Below are 7,593 nucleotides of genomic sequence, written 5' to 3'. Positions count from 1 at the left end.
GAACGTGCCGCTGTCACGGGCTATTAAATACTGGGCTACATAAATCAGGAGCCAAGCGGACATATCTGCCTATACTTTACTGAGAGGGTGGTAGATAAGTGGAACAGCCTCCCAATAGAAGTGGTAGAGGGTAATACAGTGAGGGTATTAAACATGCATGGGATAGACATACGGCTCCCGAATCTAACACGAGACCAACGACTGATTAAGGTTGGAGTCTTTACAGCAGGAGAAACGGGGCGACTAGACGGGGGCCGGATGGGTTTTTATATTTGGGAGGCAGAAAGCGGTGCAGCCGTAGGAGAGAAATATGACCTAAAAATCTAGGAGCCGCGACTACCTGCTGCGAACGGATTTAATAAAGAGACCGCCGTGCAGCGTCTGCATTTATATTTACGAATTTAGGAAAAGGACGCGAGTAATGGGGGGGGGGGGGTACGTATAAATCTCAATCTCTAGACGGGAAGCTCTCCGTTCTGTTTATACGTAAAGCCTCGCCGGCCTCCATCTTTAATCCGCGTCAATTCCGCTCATTATGGGGGGGGGGGGGGGGGGGACATCGATCCGAACGGCAGAAATCTAACAACTTCCTGTAATCAACAAAACGCCCCGAAACGCACAGCCGGCGGACTTCTGACTTCATAACAACGAAGAAAACAAGGAGCCGGATATTTCAGAGCTTTTCCTGGTGAATGATTAGCAGAGACGGCGCTACAGCCTAGAACCGCACACGCAACGCACACGCTAAGCGCTCCAACAGCTTCCTTTATACATTAAAGGAACGTTTCTTCTCCCCTCCGGTAATGAAAGGGTTGATAAAGGGTATTACCGGATAGGGACGGTTTACGTGTTAATAACACACGTCGCGGTTCTCCCGCCTGCACGGGAACCACGCGTGATGTATGGATGATGTTACATATACACGGGGAGGATGCCCCAGAGGACACGGCGGGGAGGGAAAAGCGTTGACGCTCAGTGCTGGGCATTAACCCTCTGAGAGCCAATTACCAAGAACACAGAGCACCTAGTAACACCGCGGATACAGGGAGAGGTTATTCCAGAATGTTAACCCTATCTGTGCCTGGGTTAAAAGGCATTCACTGCCAAAAGATTTTAAGATTTTGCCAGGGAGTATAAAGCTATGGTTGCGTTAACCACTTAGATGCCAGGAAACATTAAGGTTGCGTTAACCCTTAGATACGCAGAGATGTTATGGTTGCGTTAACCCCTTAGATGCCAGGAAACATTAAGGTTGCGTTAACCCCTTAGATACGCAGAGATGTTATGGTTGCGTTAACCCCTTAGATGCCAGGAAACATTAAGGTTGCGTTAACCCCTTAGAGATGCGGAGATGTTAAGGTTGTTGACTTAACCCCTTTGTTCCACGGAGATGTTAAGCTTGTTGCGTTAACCCCTTACATCCACGGAGATGTTAAGGTTCTGTTAACCCTTTAGAGAATTCTGGATTGTGACTATAGGTGCCATGCAAGAATCTGATTGCATTATCTCTTAAATATAGTTCAAATGTTGGGGTGCATTAACCCCCGCATGCCTGATAAATTTAAGACTGCCTGTCGCGTTTCAAGGTTGCATTAACCCCTTGGCTGCCTGTAGAGCTGAGTTTACATCAACTAGCATAACACTTGTTTTAAGGATGCACCGACCCCTTCAATGCCAGAGAAGACCAACCCCTGACGCTACAGGATTAAAGCAGTGCGCATAGGTGCAGCCTGATTAATACCCCGAACGGAAAAAACAACACTGAAAACAAGGGGAGACCGACGGTGGGATCGGCTCTGCGGCTGCGACCCAAGGAGACACTGGAAGGTAAAGGCTCGGGGTCCACACTGCGCTGCGCGAGCTGCAGAGCTCGGAGGAGACGCTTACAGAGCCACCGCCGCTTCATGGCCGCAAACACCTCGCTTGCCCGGACTCACCTCATGTATATAAAGTGCACTGCAGTGGAATAAGGGAGCTGCGGCCTCGGGCGCCCCTCAGTCCGTCAGCGGCTGCACGGAAAACACCGTCAAACACATTCAGCGGCGCCATTTCCTCCACCAAAAACCTGATTCCGGAAGAGGAGGCCGCGCTGGAGCAGCACTTCCGGTCTGTGGCCTCCTAGCCCCTCCAAAATGGCCGCCCTGGTAACCGCCACATAGCAACCAGCTACAGACATGGAGCTGAGCAGCGGGGCTTCGTACAGTATGTAATAGTATGTCGTATAGTTTGTGTTCCGAATATAAATGGAAGCATTTTCTATAAATCAGGTTATTTACAACAACAGGGAGAGATTAGTGACAACAGTGGTGCAAAACCTCCCAAATGTCCTTATTCAGCTTGTCCAGTCCCTCTAGGAGCTCGGAATGTTTGCTGGGTATGAGGGTATCACAGGGTTCTACAGCCCTAAAAGCCTCAAATAAATGGCAGAGGCGTCTATTTGGCTTTGTGCCTTTCTGATGGTTACTGATTTGGGCATTTAGAAGAAGAATAATGGGGTTTATTTACCCCGTTTAAATTACAGAGCCATTCCCTGCTGTTTCTAAACACATTATCGGGGCTTTTAGGGCCGAAGAACCCTGCGATCCCCTCATACCCAGCAAACATTCCGACCTCCTAGAAAAGAGGGGCATCAGGATGAGAGAAGGGCATCAGGGAAGGAAAGGGGCATGGAACATGCACTCCTAAAGGTGCACTTGAGGGTTGGAAAGGTGACATTTTTCGGATTGCCAGGTTAGACGGACAGACATGGCTTCCCACTGACCCCATGCATTTTTCCTCTTGCAGCGGGACTTGAGTGAGTTACTTAGGGCCTGTCGGATGCTATATCTTTGAAGCAGACGCTCTCGGCGGGCAGAGGGATTTAATAATCGCTTCGTATTAAATGCGTCCTCAGGAAACACGAATTATACCCAGCGTGTTACATGTAAACACAGATACCACGGCGACCGCTTTAATTCATGTAAATACGCGGCGTCGCCTTCTGCTGATTGTGTCGGACTTGGCGATTGTCAATTAGATCGCTTGTGCGGATCGAGACCGACGCGAGACGCTTTAGATAGAAGCTGTAGAGGTGGTACAGCGCTACGGAATTTGATGGCGCTATATAAAACAATAAATAATAATAATTAGGGTATGGAGGGCCACCGTCGAGATGGGTGCGACCGGTACCTCTGTATGGGGTACAGCCTTCCCGATCCGTCACGGGCCCCTCCATCCCCGCACCCACAAACTCTGTGGGTTTTGCCCGGAGTCTCCAAAACATGGCATCCCCGCTCCCCACCTTATCCCCCCAACCCCCATACAAATTAAAGCCACTTCATAGGCAGCCAATCCTTACCCATCTAGGGCCATCTGTGCTAGGAAGTTCCCGGGTAAATTCACTGCTTACCAGCACTGGGCCCTTGTGGCCCTCTGCCTGTGTCTGGGCCCTTGTGGGCTTTGGGGACCAGATTGCCCATTTCCCGGGATTAGGGTTTAGTGGCCCCATAGTGGGTATGGAGTGGGGACAGTGGGAGGAGCATGGGGTGGAATTAAGCAGTGTGAGGAGCATGGGGTGGCATTGGACAGTGGGAGGAGCATGGGGTGGGATTGGGCAGTGGGAGGAGCATGGGGTGGCATTGGGCAGTGGGAGGAGCATGGGGTGGGGCAGAGAGTCCTGTCTTTAGCTATGTTCTTTGCCCCAAGATTTCTTATGGCTGCCCTGATTATGTAAGCAGATAAGGCAACTGCTTGCTTGGGCCCCCACCCAGAACCAAGGGCCCCACTCAGAGCATATGACAGGGACAACATACAGATGCCTGATAAATGACATGGCTGCAGTATTTTGGGATTGGTGAGAATATGTATTATTTAATAGTGTATACTTTTCCTGCATGTATCACACACGGAATCTAGAGCCAGTCCCTTTTATACACATTATCGGGGCTTTAAGTAGAACCCTGCGATCCCCTCATACCCAGCAAACATTCCGAGCTCCTAGAAAAAGAGGGGCATCAGGGGAGGAGAGAGGGGCATCAGGGATTTTGGGCCCTGAGAGAGAGACTGACCCTCCTAAACAGGGACACTCGGTAGGTGTTCCTTCTAAGACACGGGTAGCTCTGATGTGTAAATCTGTGGCACTTCTGACATATCTGGAGAACGAGGCGTTATTAGAATCCGGGCCGTGTTACCGCAGTGCCGAGTGTTCGCGCCGACGCTTGTTTCTGTCCCAACGCCTTTTTTAGGAAACTTGCCAGGTAAAAAAAAATAATAAAAAAAAATGGCATCCCCGGCAATGGAGCGCTGCCCGCCGTTCTTTCACTCATCCTCCAGAGACCACACACCCCACCGCTCCTCCCGGGGGGGGGGGGGGCATTTCATTCTTTCACTTCCTCTCTTCTAGAACATGTTTTTTTGTTCTGGTTTCTGGCATCTCCCGTTGTCGTTAAATAGAACGCCGCGCTGCCGGGCGTCTTTACACAGCTGGAATTTTTGTTCTAATATTCCGCGAATCGAGAACAAAAATGCAGATTCTGGATCTCGGCCCAGAGCGACTGGAATCACGCAGGACAAGAAAAAGGCATCGACTACTAAGGAGTTAAATGCAGAACTTTTAACACATAGAGAAACACAGCGTGTACCCTACTGTGGCCCTCAAAGCAACCCGCTGGGCATTAGGGGAACCACACGCCCCTTTAAATAATCCAGAACCTCCCAACAGAACTCCCAGGGTTCTCGATCGAGCGGGGGAGGGGGACATTTTAAGAGGATCTAGCTCTGCGGCATTGGTTCTCCGTCCTCTCCTGATCAGTGTCGTTGGCAGCAGAGCGTTTGGCTCTCGGGAGGGCCGTGCAGAGGATATGCAGGCGCATTCTCTGGCCGTCGGTGCTCGCCCCCCCCCCCCCCCCCCCCCCTCCTTTGCATGTGTATTCTGGTCATGCACGCAGCAGCCGACAGCCCCGCACCGAGCGTGCAAACAGATCGAGCCGGCGGGAGGCTGCAGGAATCTGATTTCATTTACATACTGATACAGTCATTTAGGTTAAAAAAAGTGAAGTTTCACCTCGCCGTTGATCCAAAAAAATCTCGACATTGAAACAAATCCTATAAAATCAGGCCGCGTACAGGTTTTTCCAGAAAAAATATCGTCGCTTCCATTGGAACGTTTTTTTGTTGTTGTGATTATTGCAAGAGAAACCCCGAAAAGCCAAAATTGCAATTGCCGGCTTCAGATCCACAGAGTCGAACGGCCTCCCGGCTGAGGCGGTAGAGGCTAATACAGTGAGTGAATGTAAACATGCATGGGATAGGTATATGGTAGTAGATGAGTGCAACAGCTCCCCAGCAGAGAGGTTAATACAGTAAGGGGCTCCTGAATCCAAGACGAGACCAACAACTGATTAAGGTTTGAGTCATTATAGCAGGAGAAATGAGCAGAGTGGACGGGGGCCGGATGGGGCCGATCTCCCGCCCAGTATTTTTATGAGATACGCAGCGTACCCGGTTTGCAGTGCTGGGGCGTAAGCTCTGCTGCCCGGTTATTGCATTGAAAGCGATTTTTTTCGGGGATCTGACGCATCGAAGCGACATCCCCCGTGATGTTTAAATCAGAGGCCGCAGCCGTCGATAGAAAGCCGCAGGCCATTTCCGCTAAACCACGAGTCTCTGCCCTCGCTTACAACTGGTTTGTGAAACAGCTGACAATAAACTGAAAAGCTCCACCGTGCAGGGGCAAACTGAACCCCGTGGGGGGCAAACCGCACCCTCCTGGGAAAAGCTGCACGCCGCAGGGGACATAAAACGGGCAAATCTGCCAAAAAAGGGAAGTTGAGTGTAAACAACTAATAACTACCAAAAATAATACCTCCTGAGGGTCCCTCTTTTGGAGGGAGGGGGGCTCGTACGGGTGGTAAATACCCCCTGTGCTTCTCTGAATTTGAATGCATGTGATGTTGAGTGGCACGGAGGGGGGTCTGCGCTTCCGCTATCTGCATGCAGGGGATGCGCCTATGGGGGCTGCATGCATCGCTGTCCTCACACCAGAGGCGTAGTGACGTCGGGTGCCGTCCTAGGCCTAGTTTATGGCAGCGGCCCCCGGCCTCCATAATGTAAATGGGCTGCTTGGGGAGATCTCTGGTAAATGCCCGTGAATGTAGGGACTGTAAGACGCGCTGCGGGAATTGTCGCTGTGAATAGAAGATAATAATATAGGGGTAGGTGACGGTTATATATATATATATATGAACAGTGTGTATGAGGGGTGTGTTGCGTTAAGCCGGTCCCGTTATACTCCTGGCTCCATATTTTTGGCTCAGTTGTTTCCAGATGGAAATAAGGCAGATATTTTTTAGCAGGTGCGAGCAGCGAGCAGACAGGGGGCTATTAATACTCCGGTCTGTCCTCATCGCGGAGCGTCTCGGGGCTAATCTTCTGTCCGTCTTGCTGTCTGCAAAACACCGGTGCCTTAAGAACCGCTTTAGTAAATACTAAGAACCCCAAGGAGGTTTTATCGTATTTTCGCACAGATTTTGGGGTTAAAGAACAGAAATAATTTATTTCACTCAAAACCCCCCTCGAGGCTCAGTCTAGACACCGAAGATCAACCATCGTCACGTTAGGTCCAGAAATGGGGAAATGTATCTCGCTCTGCGGCAGGGCTGGGCCACGTAGGGTTAAAAATGTGGCATCTAAAAAGAGGATGTATGGTGTGCTCGGGAGTATTTAGGGTCTGAGGTGAGGTTTGGGGTCAGTTTCTAAAGGCTTAGATAAAGAAGTACACACGTGCCTCTTCCGTGGCCCAACCGTTTGGAGCAGCCAATCAGTGGCAGAAGAGCAAATTAAGTGAATGGGAGCGCATGAGGGCATCATTAGGACCCCCGGGGGCATTTACCGAGTTAGCGCTGGATCTGACCGGCCGTAAGAATATCATGTGGCTGGTGATGTGTTTGGCCGAGACCTGAATGTGTTTGCGTGTGCTTCCCTTTCTGTGTTTCGGGGGGCGCTGTCCTAGGCCTGACCCAGGGCAGCCCCCCCAGCCACCCTCTTACTTCTACGGTTGCCATCCACCATGCAGAGCGACAGGATGTGACATCACGAGTGATGCATGTGCGACGCGGAGGAAGGTCGCTGTGGAGGCTGTGCCGGTAAGTGCTCCATGGAGTATTTGGGAAAAGTTACAAGGGAGATCTCTGATGCCCCACGAAAGATGGTGGCACCATTTAAATGGAACGCCCCCACCACCATGCGCATTAACGCACATATAATGGCTGGCAAGGGCCAGGGGTCCCTGTTTCAACCCAAGCCAGCCATGCGCAGGTTTCAGTGGAGTAAGGGAGAGCTGCCCTCTTGAGATGGATGGATCAATGGATACGCAATGCCACTCTCCACAAAGAAATACTCAAGTGGAACCCCGATTTTCAGCCAGAATATTCACCTTAGGAGGAACGCTACAAACAACATGCCCTGCGTTGGTGTGACGCTTCCATGAATTGCCCCACTGGGGCCCGAGACCCACAATTTCGGGTCGGAGGTTTTTTTTTCCCATTTATCAGATTCCTTTGTTGCTGAATTGTTGCGTTGTCTGCCCAAGGCGACCCCCGGACCCCCTGAACATCG

This window comes from Sceloporus occidentalis, unplaced genomic scaffold (assembly GCF_023333645.1).
Source record: "Sceloporus occidentalis isolate IW3139 unplaced genomic scaffold, rSceOcc1.0.p SCAF_76, whole genome shotgun sequence".
Lineage (NCBI taxonomy): Eukaryota > Metazoa > Chordata > Lepidosauria > Squamata > Phrynosomatidae > Sceloporus > Sceloporus occidentalis.
This window is presented reverse-complemented; position numbering follows the sequence as displayed.